The sequence below is a fragment of the Chelonia mydas genome, chromosome 2, assembly GCF_015237465.2.
Source record: "Chelonia mydas isolate rCheMyd1 chromosome 2, rCheMyd1.pri.v2, whole genome shotgun sequence".
Classification (NCBI taxonomy): Eukaryota; Metazoa; Chordata; order Testudines; family Cheloniidae; genus Chelonia; species Chelonia mydas.
Genome location: NC_057850.1, coordinates 110,251,550 through 110,272,799, shown reverse-complemented (window position 1 = coordinate 110,272,799; position 21,250 = coordinate 110,251,550). Strand labels below are relative to the sequence as shown.

The 21,250-nt window shown below is 41.0% G+C and overlaps 1 protein-coding gene across 11 annotated transcripts in view; it reads left to right on the top strand.

Annotated features, from left to right (window-relative positions):
* PHACTR1 (phosphatase and actin regulator 1) overlaps nucleotides 1-21,250 on the top strand; it is a 423,459-nt gene that overhangs the window by 271,002 nt on the left and 131,207 nt on the right. The window lies entirely within an intron of this gene.

Here is a 21,250-nt window from a genome sequence, read left to right as displayed (position 1 = left end):
AGAGTAGATTTAAATGATTAAAAAGAGTGGAAGATGGAGAAAGTGGGAAGACAAACAGAAATAATGAAGGTCTAAAGTATATTTACATGCTTATCACTCAAAATACGTAGTGTTTTTTTTTTAAAAAAACCTGGTGAAAATCTGTAAATTGACACCTCCGAGGGATAGTAAATTTAATTTTGGTGACGTTGGTAGGGACAGATTGATATAAACAATTACACTGCGAGGTTAAACTTAGTAAAGAAACATTTTAATCTCTGAGTGTAGGAAAAGAGCCATCCGGAGCAGCCTGCTTGAGGGCGAAAAAAAAATATTGATACTGCATAGCCCAGTAAACCGAAATGGGTTAAACGGGAATAAAATGGTGTGGGTTTGTTATTCGTCTCTGTATTTTGTTTTAGTTTGTTAATTTAAATGTCATTCCAGGTCTTATCCATTAGAATATAAAACCATCTCTAGCTTTAGTTATGTAAATGTAAACATATTTTTATATTGTTATTTCAAAAAGAAACATAGTTTTGTATTAGTTGCCTCAGAACAATAAGCAAAGGCAGTGGGGCGCATCAGTAATAGATTTCTGTTTTCAGTTTCTCCCAGCCTTGGAACAAGATGTCAGAAATTATAGAGACAAAGTGGGCGAGGTCATATCTTTTATTGGACCAACTTTTTTTGGTGAAGGGGGCAAACTTTCAAGCTTACACAGAGCTCTTCTTCAGGTCTGGGAAGTACTCAGAGTGTCACAGCTAAATACAAGGTGGAGCAGATTATTTAGCATAAGTGGTTAACGCACACTACGAGACCATTCACGATAAATTGGCCCATTAACATGCGTCTTGTACGTACCTACCAGAACATTGGTGTATCTCATCCAGTACACTGAATGCCCCAATATGGGTGAAACAAAACAATCACTATGCTCTCAAATGAACTCCCACAGAAAAATGATAAAAGACAAAAATACTTTATCATCTGTGGATGAACACTTTTCACAAAGCAATCACTCCATATCTGATCTCTCAGTTCGCATCCTCAAAGAAAACTTCCACAGCACCTTCAAAAGATGATCTTGGAAGCTTAAATTCATAATTTTGCTAGATGCTAAAAATCATGGATTTAATAAAGACACTGAATTTAGGGTTTATTATAACAATCTGTAACCCACTAATCCCCCTTTTTCGTCCTACGTCTGCAGAAGTGTTAACTGGCGTCTTCGCCTTGAATGGTCTCCTACGATATGTTTGCTACTTCTGCTAAACAATCTTTTCCACCGTGTATTTAGCTGTAACACCCTGAGTACTTGCTAGACCTGAAGAAAAGCTCTGTGCAGCTTGAAAGTGGTCTCTCTCACCAGCAGAAGTTGGGCCGATAAAAGATATTGCCTCACCCACCTTGTTTCTCTAATTTCTTGGGACCAACAAGGCTACAACAACATCGTAAAGAGAAATTATTGACTCAGGCCATATCTGCACTACCACTTATGTCGGCAAAACTTATGTTGCTTAGGGGTGTGGAAAAAACACACCCCAGAGTGACATAAGTTTTGCCAGCATAAGTGGTATTGTGCAGAGCGCTGTATTGGCAGAGAGCTTCTCCACTGACATAGCTAATGCCACTTGTTGGAGGTGGTTCATTATGTCGACAAAGAGAGCTCTCTCCTGTCCGCTTAGAGTGGCTACATAAGAGATCTTAAAGCATAGGTACAGCTGTGCCACTTTAAGAGCTCTAGTGTAGACGTGGCCTCAGGTATATGTCTTATTTGACCGTTGCGCAATCTAAAAAAATATACGAGATGGATCTAGGTGGGCAGGTGGTGTTGTGGGGTGCAGAGTGACTGACTGTGCAGTGTACAGGCCCATGAAAGAACCTTCATAATTCTTCGCATTGTTTTGATGTGTAACTCCAGATGGACATGCATTCTGTCCAACTGCATGCAAATGTGCATGTATATACTGAGATTTTTTTCAGCCCTCTCTAAGGATTTTGTACCTGCAAGTCCTATGAGAATGAATGGGAACTGGATGTCCTAATATCCAAGGATCGTAGGTGACATTGAAAATCCTTGTCACAATTTTACAACATTCTGTCTTTCCATCTGGTTCCAAAAGCTGCTTATTCTTGCTCTTAGTTCACAATGGGGCATTAAAAGATGGCCACTGCTCCCTACTGTCATTTTCAAGAGAAATTGAGTGAAACCCATAAGTAGAAAGCATAATGAAACTTCCCATGTTCATATTGTATTTCCTCTGTACCACCCTGAGTTTGAATGAACCAAAGATTTTATGTGAAATTCAAGGGATGTAACACCACGCAAACCAGAACTGACAAAATAGTTGAAAATTGTGAATGGAAAATGGCACATTTCACACAGCTCTAGTTGTAGAGGCTTTGTAATATATAGTAGTATGAAGGCAAATGGAAGAGATACATGGTAAAGATTCAGTAGAAAGAACAGGCATATACTGCATTTCCAATATTGTCAAAATCAATCAGTATACAGATGTAGATAGGAAAGTCACACTGAACAATGACTTTCTTGGGAGACTATTTACAACGTAAGAGTGTTTGCATGCCCTGTTTCAGCTACTATGTGATGTTTCTGATAAAACACCAGCTTAAAGCGATGCCATTATATTGAGTTTCCAACTGTCCAAAAACTTTTTCTGACTATGCGAGGGGGTAAATTAACAAACCAATGGCTTTTGAAGAAAATCCAAGGCAGCCACATTTTCAGAAGTGACCACTTATTTGGTCATTTTTAAGAACGTTGGTCTTACTATTTGAAACTGTTGAGTCCCAGAAGGTATAACTTAATTTTTAATCTTTTCACATGTCTTTATGATACGATTTCCTACTTCAGCCTATTGAATATATATCTAATTTAATCTGTTTAATATTTTCAAGGGGCTTTTCAAGTTCTTAGCAAGCCTTCTCAGCGGCATTTCCAGTAAAGTAGTGTCTGGGGGTCAATCAGATGTATTAAAATGGTGGTTATTAAGTCTGACCTGCCATCAATGACAAAGTAGACCAAATTTTCTCTTCTAGTGCTATGGTTACCACTGTGGTATAAGAACACCTTACAAGCCTTTAAACATTTTGACAAGGTTCTTAAGTTTCTCATTTCACCTCCCACATAGTTTTTATTGTGGTTATTATTATTATTTATTATTTTTACTCCTGTGGGAAAGCTAAGTAGAAATTTTGCCTTAAGTGCAATTGAGCACACAATTTGACCCAGAATGACAGTAATACCACTAGTTAATTAGAGGACTAATCAGAATCATGGCAACACCCACCACTAATTAGAACATCTTGTTCAGTAGAGTCTGGGAAATAACCATAACCATTCTTACCTCTAGACCAACAAGTTGCATGGGTTGTTTTCAGACAGCTGGTAATTAAGATAGAATTTAGGCTTATGCTATCGTTGATGTCAGAGCCTAGTTCTGAAAAGCACTACTGATAAAAGATGTCAGTCTCTGAGATATGCTAATGACAGAGAGAAGTCTTGTACTTCTTTTCTATACAAATGCAACTCCCAGTAAGAGGAAATCCATATTTCAGTGTGGGTGAATTCACTCTTGCTGATTGCTGTGAGTTGCAGTTCTCTAGAAAAGAAGCTTAAGAGCCTTCTGTCTGACTTTCTCATGTATGTAGCAGAATATATTTATCAGTACTAATAAAAGACAGTTGCAGCTACTATAGTCTTGGATGAGACATAGAAGAATGGTCCCAACCACTGGTGGTCATTAAAGATCTTATGACATTTTGTGCAAGAATAGAGGCATTATTTCCTGTGTCCTGGCTAATTTCCCTCCTGGATAATTTAATTCTACCTACCCAATATTTATGCTGAAGTTTCAGTTGGAGAAGTATTTTGAACAGTAGATGCGTTCCCAAGCTGAAAAATTTAGATTTAGTATCCATGTAAGTATCTCATCAAAACACTGCAGTATTCAGATCTCGGGTTTTGGTTCAAGCTTATCTCTACGACATAATTGTATATTTTTCCTGTGCACTGTTAAACAGATTTTCTGTGCCATCCTGGCTGTGACTCCACTTCAGTGGTGAGTAAAGTGATTCCTAAATATCTTATCATTTGATTTATTTTTTAATCTGTGAACTTTGCATCTTTTTTGCAACCACAAACAGGCAGCCACAATTTAACTAATAATGTTTGTACCAGTGATTCATTGCTGGTGCAGTCCTGTGGGCCATATAAAGGCTAGGTAGAAGCTTGACCAAAAATCTAGTCCAAGAGATCCTTAATAAATGTATTATTATTACTATGTGTTTCATAAATGACTACGCACATTTTAAACATGTTTCACAAAATATTAAATTTCATCTTTTGTAACATAGGAAATTTAGATCTTAAAATAGTATAGGGATTTTACACTTGTACCGGCTTTCAGTGTGACTCTTTATTATGTGCACTATTGGAAACTGACCACACACTCCTCCTGCTACAAATGTGCAATCCAGGTGATAGATCATGAATTCAGAGAGAATTAATAGTCAGAATTGAGCCTGGATCCTGCAGCACATGCTCTTCCAGTTAAGCTAAAAGAGCAGAGTCAGCCTAGTCTCATTTACATGTTATCCACGGTTCTTCTGCATCAGCAGTATCCCACTGGGCAGTGGCAGTAGTGTTTGAGAAAAGGAAGGAAAGCAATATTTCAATGTCTTTCTGAACAGCGCAATAAGATCACGGACATTCCAGGTTTCCACACAACAGAAACATGCAGAAGTATTTATAATTATTCTGAGTATTATATTGTTTTTCAAGTATTATCTACAGATGGGCCTGAATCAAAATCTTGGATAGAAATGTTCCCCAAGCCTTGGCAAAGAACCCAAACTATATTCACCTTAATGAATTCTTAGATAAGTTCCTTAGTTAGGTTTGGAACATATGACAGTGCTGCCTATTCAGTTATGATAAAGCTGTCATAGATGCCTGCATACTACTGCTCCTAAACTAAAGAGCTAGTATTTTCAAACTGCACACTTCAAGTTAGGCTCCTACATCCTTATATAGACAACCAAATATATAGCCTGGTTTTCAGAAGAAATTATTTCAGTGGGATCCGCTGCATGCTCGGAACTTTGGAAAATCAGGCCATTTACTTAATATCTATGTATGGTCTTGGGAGCTTCTCTTTAGGCATTCAGTTTTGAAAATCTTGTCCAGGATGTATATCCTTTCATTCTTCTGGTAAGCATTGTTAAACTGTATCATTATAAAGCTGCACCTTATAGGAAGAGCACATGGAGGCCAATTTTTCTTGGTGCCTTTGAATCATGCCTGTTTTACTTGTTGTTAGTAGAACCTACTAGGCCTGTGTTATAATTATAAACTGTTCATTTTCCCAGGATAAGGCTGACTTTGCAGACAAAAATACAGTACCTGATGTTCTGTGTAGCAATCCATCTAGAAGTGGTATTGGTCCAAACAGAAACAAGTACTATTAGATTTCAGAAACTGAGCATTATCCATCAAAACACATTTTTAAATAAAGAAGCAGCAGTGTTAATCTGCAGTTTCAAAAGATAACAGCTTTTCTGGTACCATATATTTCTAACACCTGCACTCCCACTTATATTCTTGGGAGCCAATGTAAGTAGGTTCGCTAAAAATACAATACGAGTATTGTGTAAAGGGTATTTATCTTGGACATCAATGGAACTGAGAGTCAAATGCATCAACCTTATAGAATTTTCTCTACTTTAGGAATAAATTTAACATAGCAGTAACTACTGGAATCAGTGGACACTGACTCCACAATGCCATCAGTTTTTAAACAAAAATCCCTACTGAAACCAATTAGGAATTTTGCCTTTTTTTTTTTTTTTTTTTTAAAAAGCAATACCAGATAACCTTTGTCCCTGTAAGGCACTTGCCTGGGACTCAGGAAGTCTGGGGTCAACTCTCAGCTCTGCCATAGATTTTCTGCTTGACCTTGGGCAAGTCATTCACATTTATTGATGACTGTGAGGTACTCAGATACTACAGTGGGAGCCATCTAGACAGAGATTAAAATGCTTTGTGTGCGTATTTGTATTTCATTTTTTTCCATTGATAAATAATACTGTGTTGGTATGTACTAGCAGAATGCTGCAAAATAGCAGATGTTGCACAGGCAAGTGTCAGAGCTCTGCACTGGGACTGTATGAAATGCTTAAGGATATACATAGAACTAAGGCGTGGAAAAATGTTTCAGTGTAAAGGAATGACATTTGATCCTGTGTAATCAAAGGACTGTAGAACGATTTTGGTGCGATACATGGAACAGAAACTTCCTAGACACTGCTTGGATTTTGTATTAAAAATGTATAATTCAGTATGCAGACTTGAAAAAGATGGATGGATGGGACAGCACAGAACAATTTGTCAGCTGTCTGCTGCTCACTGGAAAGGCAGTTCATTAAAAAGAAAAGAAAGTTTGGGACCACTTACATTATGTTTTTGCAAGCTGGAGGAAAAAAACTAAAATGCTACGTATATTACATATTTAAGCATGGTTAGTATCAAGAGCTGGATGGAAATACCATATGGATTACAAAGTATGACACCTGTCACTTGCCTCCCATTACTCTCAAGGCCATTATAAGTATCCTTTTATAACGTGTGCTTCAGTTTGCTGCACGAATAATAGTGGCCTCAGCCTTACAAAGAGAGAGCTTATTCTTAATATTTTATTACATTATCGATTAGCACATTAGTATTCAGCAAAAGTACTGTCACTGATGTCACAACATGTCGTACTCTGTGTGTTTGTGGCATATAGTGGATCTCAACAATCATTGTTTTGCTGGACTGCTATAAGTCCAGTTGGAGTAAAATGAAATTAAAGGAAAATGGATATTCCAGAGTGGATATATTACTGTAGAGCTATGTCCCGAAAACTTCTCCATTTACTTTATTACTTCCTTGGCACAGATGGTTAGGCTTTTTGGGGATGTAGTAGAACCTTTACTGAACCTGCTCATCTGTGACATTCTATTCTGTGGCATAAAGGAAATTAAGACATCATGACACTCGGACACCACCGATCTGATTTCTCTTAGGAGTCTGGAGCAGTGAACAATTACCATTTAGTTCTTTCTTGCACAACTCTTTTTATATCTTTAGGAATCTTTTATTGAGGAGAAAAGAATGAAGAGAAAAGAAAGGGCTGCCTGTGCCTTAAGTCAGTTCTACTGGCTCTTTTTCCCCACACAGAAGCACTGACACATTACTTTGACTCTAAAATTCAGCACATCTGATTGTAATAAATATTAGTCTTGGGAAGACCCCACACAGTGCAGTGAGGTGGCAGCGGCCAGCATGACTGGGGCACGCAGCCACTGCCACACCAACTCCACAGGAAGGAGGAGGTGATCAGAGTTGACCTAACCCAAGCCCAGGAGCCTCTGGTTGCTTTCAGACCTGACCCAACCCGACACTTGTAGTCAGGTCCCATCAGCTTTGGGTCAGGTTGCGCTGGGTTCTGCATCCTTCTTCAACATGTTCTTTGCCTGCAGAGGAACTTTGTTACTCTGTGCTGGAGAGGCAGGCCCCAAGATCTGAGATGCAGCAGAACTACTACCTGAAGCATTTGCACCTGGTACTCTGAACAAAAGAAATCATGCAGAAACAAATCTCATTTCTCACATCCGGATAGGCCTCTAATCAAATGACTGACAAACCCAATCCTCATGAAGGCCACAGGGGCCTCCTTACTGAAAGTACTATTACTAATAAGGAACCTGCCCATAGTCAGTCACCTATAAATTATATGAAGGACAAATCCATTGAATCAGTAGTTATTCCTGCTCATTCCTTATATAAACTGATTAAAATGGAGTAGAGATCTACTGAGGTTAAAAAAAACTATTTCAAAAGCTAAGTTAATCAAAAATAGCTATAGCCTAAGATATTTGGTATGACCATATTCTATACCTCATTTCATGAATAATTCTGACAGGACAGGGAGAACTTGAAAAGACTTGGAGGTGTGGAGCCTAAAGTCTCAATTTAAAAAAAAAAAAATCTTTCTAATACAGGACCTGCTAAAGTCAAACAGATTCCATGCAACAGCTCCATTTGTGCTATTTATGGTAACCAGTGGGGAATGTTCTCTGCCTTTTAGATGTAAATTTAACACCATGTTAAGACAATTATGTGCCCCCCACCCAGGGGTGAAAGTAACTTAAGGGACTTACCGTACTCCGGAGTCCTGAGCAGGGGGCGTGGCCTCGGCCGGAAGAGGCATGGCCTCAACTGGAAGAGGCAGGGACTTTAAATACCCGGGCCCTTTAAATCAAGATTTAAAGGCCCCAGGGCTCTGGCTGGGAGCCCCCGGGCCTTTAAATCACCCCTGGCGCTACCAGCTGTAGAGGCAGCTGGGAGCCCCAGGGCTCCAGGCGCTGCTACCACAGTGGAGCTCCGGGCCCTTTAAATCGCTGCTGGAGCCCTGCCGCTGCTCTGGCAGCGGGGCTTGGGGGGCACTTTAAAGGGCCCGGGACTCCCCGCAGCGGCCGGAGCCCCAGATCCTTTAAAGCGCTGCCGGAGCCCTGCCACCACTACCCCAGGGGCTCTGGCAGTAGGGCTTGGGTGGCGCTTTCAAGGGCCTGGGGCTCCCCGCAATGGCCAGAGCCCCGGGCCCTTTAAAGGGCCAGCCTGGGGAAGCCGGTCCGGCACTGCACGACATACTGGCTATTGCCGGCATGCTCTACCAGACCGTATTGGCATACTTTTACGTCTGCCCCCACTGCAGCTTTTCATAAGCCTATTAAACCTCTAGACAGGTTCTTGGATTTTCCATGCTTCTGTAGCAGTGGAATAAATTATTCTACCAGAGAATCCTTAGGTGTTCGCAAAAATAAATAAAATTATAAAGTAAAATCCTTACCAGCTCCATTCTGCACACTAAACAAACACGGCATTTCAGATTCAGAGTGCTGCTTTCACTTGTAGACTAGCATCTGACTCCAGTATTTGAATGACTTGAGATGCAAGCCAGTGGTATGCCACTTTGCCTCCTTTTTGGGGTGGGTAGATTGAGATTGTCAAAAAGAAAATTGTTAGGTTAAAGACTTAGGCAGCGTGGGAGGATGGGAAGAAATTGTGCCTTTTTGAAAGGTTATACAAATAAAGTGGTTGTAGTTAACATTTTCTAAGGCACTTTTTGAAGAAGGAAAAGGATTTTTATAGATCTCAGTTATATAGAGAGAGAGTTTAGTTTTATAGACCTCAGTACTGTGATGGCAGGTAAAAAACCCTCTGGAGGAAAGACTTTGGAAGAGTCTAATGAGCCGGGAGGGAAAGGAAATGAACATTTTGAAGAACTTTAGTTCATGCTTCCAAACTCTAATAACTCACCATCTGTGCCAAATATCAGAGGGTAGCCGTGTTAGTCTGTATCCACAAAAACAACAAGGTTTCAGAGTAGCAGCCATGTTAGTCTGTATCCGCAAAAAGAAAAGGAGGACTTGTGGCACCTTAGAGACTAACAAATTTATTTGAGCATAAGCTCTCGGCTCACGAGAGCTTATGCTCAAATAAATTTGTTAGTTTCTAAGGTGCCACAAGTTCTCCTTTTCTTTTTGCAAAAACAACAAGGAGTCCGGTGGCACCTTAAAGACTAACAGATTTGTTTGTGCCTAAGCTTTCGTGGGTAAAAACACTCCATTTCTTCAGGTGCATCTGAAGAAGTGGGGTTTTTTACCCACAAAAGCTTAGGCCCAAATAAATCTGTTAGTCTTTAAGGTGCCACCGGACTCCTCACCATCTGTGTTTGTTTCACAGTAGGAGCCTGAATAGGGATATGGATAAAACACCCGAGTGACCTTCTTCATGCACTCGTCGTTCTAAAGTTGGGCTTTACTTACACTAAACACTTATTTGAGTTTGCAGGATTCACAGATGACATTGCACCATTATTCCTTTTATCATCATCTTTGGGAAATTCACCATTCACCAACCTTGTGCATTGCTTTTCACATAAAATCTAGGGAAACCGGAGGTACAGATTATGAATAGCAGAAATGGATAGTATTACTTGAGTTAGTTTCTTGAGCATATTCTGTGGCATTTTAATGGAATGTGAGAACAGAACAGCATGCTCAGTGCAGGGCTGCCAGTAAAGAGGTTAAAAGCACATTCTCTCATCACATCACATTGGGCCATGTTTTCCTCTTTGGCTCTCACTCTTGCTTTCAGTCTCTTCGCTGTTTCCTTCTCCTTCCTCAGTTTCTGCCTTCCTCAGTTTCTATCTTCCTTCATTAGTCCTTAGACATTCCACTGCTTCCTATCTCTTGCCATTCTTTTTTCCTTGTCTGTTTTGCAAGACAGTGCTTCTTTTCCCTGGTGACTCCCATTTTAGTCGAAAAACTGGCTATGCATCTCCCTGATTCCTTTTCTGAAGAAAATATTAAACCAACAGCAAAATTAGAGCACCAGCATTTATCTAGGCATGAGACTGGGTCATCCCTTTGTGTGCCTGTGAGGCATGTTCCTTGGTGAGTCGCACAGTTGATCTGTGAATGCCCAGAAGGGTGGATTCATAAGAATATGAAGATCCTCAAATAAATTGCATTTGTAGATTAATAAATTTGACTGACTAGATATACTCCTAACAGCTTCTAGCTGAGCAAGGGGCTGTGAATATAAAGACAATGGTTTTGAGGACATACAGCACTTTTCATTTTGTCTGTCATTAATTTTTAATGTCCTACACTGATATATGCATAGCATAGTAGCGCCCATTTGAGTGACTTGACTGTCCTTTTTCGCTTTGCTTTACTTTTTAATTAAGAACTTGCATACAGAAGGGGAAGCAATAGGCCTGTTGCTTCTTTCTCATCAGTTGTATGCAGGTGAAACTCCATCAGAGTCAATGGAATTAGTCATGATTTACATCCTTGTGAAAGAAAAATCAGGCCTTCATGTGTAACCTGAATGCATCTGTAGGTTCTGCTTGGAGACATAAGCTCCTATTGTTATCAAAATAATTACTTACACAGCATGATATGTGCTGCAAGGTGTCAGCTTTGACTCCTGTGGCTGAAATAAATGACATAATGCATAAAACAATAGAAGCATTGTAAAGAAGCCTCGGTGTTTTTCTTCAGTTTATCCTCTCGCGCCCACCGCCCCCATTCAAATTAAAATGAATTTATCTAAGGTGCTGTGGTCTACATTTCCAAAAGTGACTAGTAAGTTTGTGTACTTCCATTTCTGGGTGCCAGTTTGAGACCCCTTAAAAACTTGTCAGCGTATGGGTGCTTAGTACTTTCTGAAAATTAAGCACTTTAAAGGTATCTCAGGTTGAGAACACCACAAATTAAGGCACCCAGAATCACCTGACACTTTTGAAAATGCAAGCCTGTATTTTCAGTGGAATGAGCTAGGGCTAAATAACCATCATTTTAAATGATAGCTTTTGATTAAAGAGCAAATAATTACTATATCACAGTAGCAAACATTAACATGAGACTTTCTCTCTTGGAAGGAATACTTATGTGCAGTTTATTAACTGAAAACTATTAGATGAAAATAAAATTTTAAAAAATTCTTCCTAAGTAAATATGCAAGTACTTTGTACATATTTTTCTCTTATTAAAACTGAACTTTTTCTGTTGTCTAAATTTATCTTTAATTAGGATTTCGTAACCTTGCAAGAAAACTGCAGATGATTAAAACCAGCAGCCACATTCAGTTTGTGGCTTTAATTAGATGAAGCTTTTCATTGCCAGGAGTAGGAGGTGGTGCAATAGACTCTTTTAACATTTAATCTGGAGGTAGCTTTGCAATTATATTTCACACTATAAGGCAAAAGTTTTTAAAGGGGAAGAAAAATAAAAGGGATTGGCCATTGTATTTTTATATAATTTTTGCGTTGTGGTCTGTCACATTTTAAAGACGGATTGTTTTAGGAAACAGATTAGCACAGAAGGCTCAGAGAAAACAGTCCTTATTTATAAAACCTCTTATCTGTTGCTTGAGCAAGTTCAACATGACAATAACAGAGAAAACATTTTCTTACTGAGTTTCATTCTAATCCTCACACCACATCCATTTTGCAGATTATTTCTCTGTGATTCTTAGAAACCTGGTGATCACCAAGTTTCCAGATCTTTAAACAGCTGATTCTTGAAGTAGAAGAGCATGTAGAGAAAGAATATTAAAGAGAGTTTGTTAGCAGCGTCTCTGATATTGATTCAGACCTGGGATACTGGAAAATACTTTGCCACTACTACAACTTTACTGTATATGCCCCATTTATTGAATGGACCAAAGTACTTTTAAGAATTTGTATTGGTGCTGGTGATTCAGCAAGTAGTGCTCTTCCCTCTAAAGGTACGTTTACACCTCACACTTCTTATTGTGGTGTATAGAGTACATACATGGCTAACCCCCCTAGCATGGCTATAAATGGCAGTGTAGATGGTGAGATGCATCTTCAATAAGTAAAGAGTCACCTGAAGCCAGTGGGTATGTGCCTGAGTATATACCCACATGGCTCTCTACATGCCCAAGCAGTGCCTCCCACATCGCCTACTGCCTCCCCCTGCCAGAGCCTTTTCTTGCAGCACTGAAAGGCTCTGGCAGCAGGGAGCTGCTGAAGTCTGACCCTGCTGCCTCCCACTTGCCAGAATCTTTCACCAACATGTGAAGCTGCACACCATAGTGTGGACACCGCCTGCTTTTCATTGCGGCATGTAGCTACACATACCCTACACGCCAACGCCGCAGGTGTGCAGTGTAGACATAGCATAAGTTAGAACTGGAACAGTCCATCTACCATGGAGTCAGATCCATAGCCCCACTCTGCTTTGCATTGTTCCTACCTAGGGAGATCCCAGATGGCATATAGCTGCTGTGGTGACTCCTCTGTCACCCTATTCCTGACCCCAGGGTAAGGAGCATGTCCAGAAAAGAGGACACAGCTGGATACCCCTGCATCCCAGAGATCCCAGCTGCTAGAACAGTTCTTTAGGGCCACAGACGCCTTGGCATAAGTAAGACCAGCCTTCAAGCTTTCTCAGTTCAGTTGGGTATCGTGGGTATTGGGATCATGGGAGCCAGGGCCAGCTCCAAGCACCAGCGAACAAAGCAGGTGCCTGGGGCGGCAGGAGGTTGGGCTCTGGGGCGGCGGGAATTCAGTGGCCACTCTGTCATAGCGCGTTTCGCGCTTGGCGGCCATTCGGCGGCAGCACCATCACTCTGCCTCCATGTTTGGCGGCAAGGTTTTTTGTTTTGGTTTTTTTGCCTCTTGGGGTGGCAAAAACGCCGGAGCCGGTCCTGATGGGAGCATAAAGAAGGTTCAAAGCCATCTTTCCCCTCTGCCACCTGTCCCAAAGCTGGTTCCAAGCACACTTCAGCGAGGCCAGAAAATAAGCCACATGGTGTTAAAGGGCTGAAGGAAGGTGCTGTGTTTCAGATGAGATGTGAAAACTAGGTCCTGACCATTCATTCAGTCACTACAAATCCCATAGATCCTGTTTCAAGTTTTGTTTTTTTTGCAGTGGAGTTCCTCTGGAATACTAGCAAACTTCCAACTTCTGGTTACTTAAGTGCCCTTAGGATTTCCATTGGATAGACTTTCTAATCTAAACTACTATTGTATTGATGTGAACTCTTAAACAGCTGCTTCACTTCACCCCAGAAAGTGGCTGCAATTCTGTGGTGGGTATAATAGTTTGGTAAAGCAATTTAAGGTCCTTCAGGTTTAAAGGTAATATACACATTTAAGATATTAATATTATGGGCTACTGGAATGGCTCTGGGTTATCCATGCATACTTAAGGCTACATTTCACAGTTCTTTATTGCAAAAAACAGCAGGTGAAGTCAATTGGGGATTGAACTCCATTTTTCTAAATGGTGAGGCTCTGGTGCTGGGCTGACCCCTGTCTAACTCATGTTTAATGATACTAAAGTATCCCTATTAACCTTTCTGGATGACACGAAAAATACAGTTATTAAGATAATTAGTTACTCTTTCCCTATGAATATTAAAGTGAGTAGGAGTTTTGCTCAATCAAGGACCACACAGTTTCCTGCTCAGGCATTGGTCCCAGTTTAAAAATGTCCCTGGTGAACAGTCACACCTGGCTACACTTACTGAGAGGTTGTTTTGCTGGACTAATTTAAAAAATATGCAGTTCTTCTCTCCATAAATCCACTCATAAGTTTCACTGTGGACACCATAGTGATCATACATAAGTTTGCAACATCATAAAAAGTAAATTCTGTAACATGCTCTTTAAAATTCAAACATTACACAACGATGAATAGCTCTCAAGGAAGAAGAAAAGGAGGACTTGTGGCACCTTAGAGACTCATGCTCAAATAAATTGGTTAGTCTCTAAGGTGCCACAAGTCCTTGTTTTCTTTTTGCGAATACAGACTAACACGGCTGTTACTCTGAAACCTCTCAAGGAAGAGCAATCAATTAATGTTTTACAGTAGTCTACTCACAATGAGCCTTTTTTAAAACAACTAATAAAATCATCCAAAGCACAGGACTTGGTGATGGGGGACTTCAACTACCCAGACGTCAGTTGGAAAAATAACGCAACAGGACACAGATTATCCAACAAGTTCTTGGAATGTATTGGAGACCATTTTTTATTTCCTAAGGTGGAGAAAGCTACGAGGGAAGAGGCTGTTCTAGATTTGATTTTGACAAATAGGGAGGAATTGGTTGAGAATTTGAAAGTGGAAGGCAACTTGGGTGAAAGTGATCATGAAATGGTAGAGTTCATGGGAATCGTAGGAGGGAGAACAGCACAATAAAGAAAATGGATTCAAGAAGGCAGACTTTAGAAAACTCAGGGAATTGGTAGATTAAAATCCCATGGGAAGCAAGTCTAAGGGGAAAAATAATTGAAGACAGTTGGCAGTTTTTCAAAGAGAAAAAGAGACTGCGTAGGAAAGATAGGAAGTATGGCAAGAGACCACGCAGGCTTAACCAGGAGATCTTCAATGATCTAAAACTCAAAAAAGAGTCCTACAAAAAGTGGAAACTCGGTCAAATTACAAACGATGAATATAAACAAATAACACAAGTATGTTGGGACAAAATGAGAAAAGCCAAGGCACAAAACGAGATCAAACTAGCTAGGACATAAAACCAGAAAACATTCTACAAATACATTAAAAGCAAGAGGAAGATCAAGGACAGAGTAGGCCCGTTACTCAATGAGGGGGGGAAAGTTATAACAGAAAATGTGGAAATGGCAGAGGTGCTTAAACTTAGACTTCTTTGTTTTGGTTTTCACCAAGAAGATTGGTGGCGATTGCATGTCTAACATAGTGAAGGCCAGAAAAATGAGGTCAGATCAGAGTCTAAAATAGGGAAAGAACAAGTCAAAAGTTAGTTAGAAAAGTTAGATGTCTTCGCTAGGGCCTGATTAAATGCATCCTAGAATACTCAAGGAGCTGACTGAGGAGATATCTGAGCCATTAGCAATTATCTTTGAAAAGTCATGGAAGATGGGAGACATTCCAGAAGACTGGAAAAGGGAAAATATAGTGCCCATGTATAAAAAGGGAAATAAGGACAACCCAGGGAATTACAGACCAGTCAGCTTAACTTCTGTACCCGGAAAGATAATGGAGCAAATAATTAAGGTGATAAATAACAATCAGAATGGATTTGTCAAGAACAAATTGTGTCAAACCAACCTGTTAGCTTTCTTTGACAGGGTAACAAGCCTTGTGGATGGGGGGGAAGTGGTAGATGTGATATATCTTGACTTTAGTAAGGCTTTTGATACTGTCTTGCATGACCTTCTCATAAACAAACTAGGGAAATAAAACCTAGTTGGAGCTACTATAAGGTGGGTGGATAACTGGCTGGAACATCATTCCCAGAGAGTAGTTATCAGTGGTTCACAGTCATGCTGGAAGGGCATAATGAGTGGGGTCCCACAGGGATTGGTTCTGGATATGGTTCTGTTCAATATCTTCATCAATGATTTAGATAATGGCATAGAGAGAACACTTATAAAGTGTGTGAACAATACCAAACTGGGAGGGGTTGCAAGTGCTTTGGAGGATAGGATTAAAATTCAAAATGATCTGGCCAAACTGGAGAAATGGTCTAAAGCAGGGGCGGTCAAACTTTTTGGCCTGAGGGCTACATCGGGGTTCTGAAACTGTATGGAGGGCTGGGTAGGGAAGGCTGTGCCTCCCCAAACAGCCTGACCCCCCGGCCCCTATCCACCCCCTCCCACTTCCTGCCCCCTAACTGCCCTCCCCCGCTCCTTGTCCCCTGACCGCCCCCTCCTGGGACCCCCCACCCCTAACCGCCCCCCCAGGACCCCACCTCCATCCAAACCCCCTGTCCCCTGACTGCCCCGACCCCTGTCCCCACACACACATCCCAACAGGCCCCCTGAGACTCCCACGCCTATCCAACCGCTCCCTGTCTGCCCCCCGAGACCCCCTGCCCCATATCCAACCCCTCCGCTCCCCGCCCCCTTACCATGCTGCTCAGAGCACCAGGACTGGCAGCTGCCCTGCCGGCCCAGAGCCAGCCATGCCACCATGCAGTCTAGAGCACTGGGGCAGGCCAGCTCTCGCAGCCGTGCTGCCCGGCAGGACCTTGCTGCCCAGAGCCCTGGCGGCGCAGCAAGCTGAGGCTGCAGGGGAGAGGGGACAGCAGGGGAGGGACCGGGGTTAGCCTCCCCGGCCAGGAGCTCAAGCGCTGGGCAGGATGGTCCCGCGGCAGTCGTTTACCCACCTCTGGCCTAAAGTAAATAGGATGAAGTTCAATAAGGACAAATGCAAAGTACTCCACTTAGAAAGAAACAATCAGTTGCACATATACAAAATGAGAAATGACTGCCTAGGAAGGAGTACTGCAGAAAGGGATCTGGGGATCATAGTGGACCACAAGCTACATCTGTGTCAACAGTGTAACGCTGTTGCAAAAAAAGCAAACATCATTCTGGGATGTATTAGCAGGAGTATTGTAAGCAAGACACGAGAAGTAATTCTTCCACTCTACTCAGCGCTGATTGGGCCTCAGCTGGGGTATTGTGTCCAGTTCTGGGTGCCACATTTCAGGAAAGATGTGGACAAATTAGAGAAAGTCCAGAGAAGAGCAACAAAAATGATTAAAGGTCTAGAAAACAATGACCTATGAGGGAAGATTGAAAAAAGTGGGTTTGTTTAGTCTGGAGAAGAGAAGACTGAGAGAGGACATGATAACAGTTTTAAAGTACATAAAAGGTTGTTACAAGGAGGAGGGAGAAAAATTGTTGTTCTTAACCTCTGAGGATAGGACGAGAAGCAATGGGCTTAAATTGCAGTAAGGGTGGTTTAGGTTGGACATTAGGAAAAACTTCCTAACTGTCAGAGTGGTTAAGCACTGAAATAAATTGCCTAGGGAGCTTGTGGAATCTCCATCATTGGGGATATTTAAGAGCAGGCTGGACAAACACCTGGCAAGGATGGTCTAGATAATACTTAGTCCTGCCTTGAGTGCAGGGGACTGGACTAGATGACCTCTCGAGCTCCCTTCCAGTTCTATGATTCTATGAAGTCTTATATTAGCCAGGCTCATATTTACTGTTCAGTACATTTGTAATGAGAAATTCAATAATCACCATGATAACTGTGTTTATTTCAATGAGGAAAGGTTAATATTTTTAATTGGAAGGACACTGTGCTACGGTACTTTACAATCAAATTTCTTCATTGTTGCTCGTGGTGGCTCCTTCCAAGTTTGAAGGATTTTCTTCCTGAAATGTTTGTTCCTGAGTTAATATTACTAAGGAAGAAGCAAGGAAATCTGTAAAAGTATGAAAAGTTTAGAAGGTACCAAAGATGGTAGAACTAGTTGAAATTTTATAAAAGAACAATTTTTCATCAAATAAGTCTCTTTTCTCAAACGATTTTTTGTGTGAAAAATTGCCATTTTAATTTCCCCCAATAAATTTTGTGTATTTTATTTTTATATTTAAAATATTTAGTTGCAAATGTGATGAGAATTTTTTTTGATATTTTTTGTTTTCCAAAAATATGTTAATTTTGAAGAAAACAAAAATGGGTCCTTTGAAGTGAAAACACTCTTGAAATTTTAGTTTTTCATTCAAGTACGTTTTCATTTGTTGACCAGCTCTAAAGAGAACCTGCCAAGGCCATTTAAACCAAAATACACGTAAAAGGGCAAGAGGGTGTGCAACTAAGTTAACAAAGATACCAGCGCTAAAGCAATTTAATAATAGTTCTTTACACAGAGAGTGTTAAATGTATGGAATAACCTACCAATGACAGCAATGGGAGTATCTCCTAGTGTTTAAAAAAAATGAGACCTGATCAGCCAAGCACAAGAGCAGAAATGTGAATTTAATTCCCAGACTTTACCTTTCACTTCCTGAGCAATGACAGCCCATATTTCCCTTAGGAAGAAGTTAAAAGGCTTGTGTTGCAGCGATTCATGCTGATTGTGTTGTAGCATTGAAAGATTTGGAAGAAAATCTCACCCACATCCTCTTGGGCTGGAGATTCATGACTGTAAAGAGGAAACATTGTCCAGTGGGTCAGGCACAAGACTGGGGGACAGGAGATATGGTTTCTGTCCCTGCTTCTATCCTACTTGCTGTGCCATGTTGGGTAAATCTCTTAACTTCTCTTTGCCTTAGGGCTGGTCTACACTAGAAGATTAGATCAACCCATCTACGTCATTTCAGGCGTGTGAAAAACCAACGCCCCTGAGCAATGTAGTTAAGCCAGCCTCAGCCCCTGTGTAGACAGCATTAGGTCAATGGAAGAATTCTTCCATCAACCTAGGTACGGCCTCTCGGGGAGGTAGATTAACTACAGCCCCTTTCCTCATTGCAGTAAGTGTCTGTGCTACAGTGGCGCCACTGCAACTGTGCCAATGTAGTGTTTCAAGTGGGGCTCATACCTACTTGGCAACATGTTTTGAGGCTCATTTAATTAATGTTTGTTAAGCCCCCGGGCCAGCCTTTGGTCGGGGGGATTAGATCAGCTGCCCTGGGCACCAACATTCAGGTGCACCATACCATTGGATTCAGGAGTGCCAAATCCTTGGGCATGGGGGAGATAGGGGAGGCAAAGTGTTGTTTGGGAGGGGGGGTGCTTGTAGCTTTTGTATGGGAGAAGGTGCCGAAAACATTTTCCACCCAGGGCAACAAAACACCTGTTAAGCCTTTTGAGCCTCTTGAATGGAAGCTGCTGTAGAAGTATAAATTATTTGTGTGTGTGTGTGTGTGCTAAAATATATGCCCTCGCGAGGTGGGAGGAAGGTGTTGTATACTGAGAAAATTGGAAGGGAACTCAGGGGACTCTAGCCCAGGTTCAGCAAAGCATTTAAGTACATGCTTAACTTCAAACATGTGAGTAGCCCCATTTAAGCCAACAGGGCCAATGGTACTTAAAATTAAGCATGAGCTTAAATGTTTTGCTGACTAGGGGTCTCTGTCATGAGCACTATAGAAAACTGAATACAAAATTGGAGCAAAACAAAAGTGAGACTTCACATGCATTTCTGTGTTTCAAAATTGTAAATTTTCTGAGGCATGTGACAGTCTACAAAATTCAATTGAAAAAATAGTCATGAATTTAGTTCATTTAAAGAAAATGTTAGCCATTGCTAATCCTGTCAAAATGACATTCCCGTTCCTAATGAAGGTATTTCCTGTTTGCCACTTGGTGGCGGGGAGTGTATTCATGGAAGTAAAAGACGTGTCAGTGACAAGTTTCCAAAAAAGGCAAAAATAGAGCAAATTGGAAATGATAAGAATGCTTGTCAGATGCGGTCACGTGTCCTGATAAAATAATATGCCGCCAGCAGCAGCAGCAGTAGTAACATGAATCCTGCTGCCCTAATTCTAATACAATCGTTAGCATCTGAGCCAGACTAAACCCGTAGGAAAGGCTGTCGTAAGTTCCAAAGACTACAGTACTCTGCAGTTTAATAGATGTATTTTATTTTGTTTATAAAAGTAGGCTCTGAAAACGTATTGTAGCAAGATTCTGAATGAATTATTATCACAGCTCTTAAGTATTCTTACAGAAAAATACAGGGCATCCCTATTCTGAGAGACTTTGTTATAAGACCGTCTCTGTTATAAGTATTCATAGCTCTTTTCATGTGCATAACTTCCATGAAGGAAGACAGGGTGGTCTGGTCTGGTGCAGAGGGCGTGGGGACTGGAAATAGAGAGACCTAGGCTGACTTGGGGGGGGATGTCTACAATTTGAGCTGGAGGTTCCATCACGAGGGGACACACCCACAATTGCTCCAATCAAGCTGCCGTGCTAAAAATAGAAGTATAGCTGCAGGAGTATGAATGGTGGGAGGGACTAGGGGCCCCAAGTATGATTCCATCCAGGATGCTAGGTACATACGCCGCTGGCTAGCCTCTCCTGATGCTCACGTCGCTGTGGCAACACTTCTATTTTTAGTGCACTAGCTTGATCGGAGCTAGTGTGAGTGTGTCTACCTGAGCTGGAAATGACACCTTTAGTGTGATCTTGGACAAGTCCCTTGCATTCCCTTTGCCTTGCTGTCTGCTTTTGTAAAATAGGGAAATTAATTTTCACCCATTCAAGTGAAGCCCTTTGAGAGCTACAGATGATCACTATATAAGTGCTAAGTAGTAACAATATTTATTAATTATTAATCATAATGATAATGGGACATACTTACAGGTGCATATGAATGAGAGAGGGCCCAGTAGAAAATGCAGAAAAGAAAATCTTACTGCCAGCAAAATTGGTTAGAAGAAAAATCACTTTTTTTTTAACTTGTGGAAAGCTAAATTATTTCTCATTTCCCCCCCCCCACACACACACACACACTTTTTGTGAAAAGCAAAGGCAGACTTTCACATCACCAAGCTGTTCTCATAGCAAAACATAGTGAAATGGATGAATTCCCATGTAGGACAAATTGATACAAATTCAGGATTTCACCTAACGGACTGAATTTCTCCATTTTCTTCTTGACTATCCATATTTGACTCCATATTTTGGAGGATTCACAAGAATACCGAAGCAAACACTGGAAGTCTTTCACATTGCTGCTCTCTGTTCTGTGTGTTGCCTTCCAGTGCCACTAAGCTCCATTAGAAAGCTTTCCTACTGCCTCTTGTCAATATGCAAGTTGTCTCTCAAGAATAGATTTATTGAGGGCCAGCCAGGATACAGTGAGAAGTGTTGGTGGTAATTGATTAGGATGCACTCTTTTCTCTAATTCAATACAGTCATGCTGCTGATGGTGACA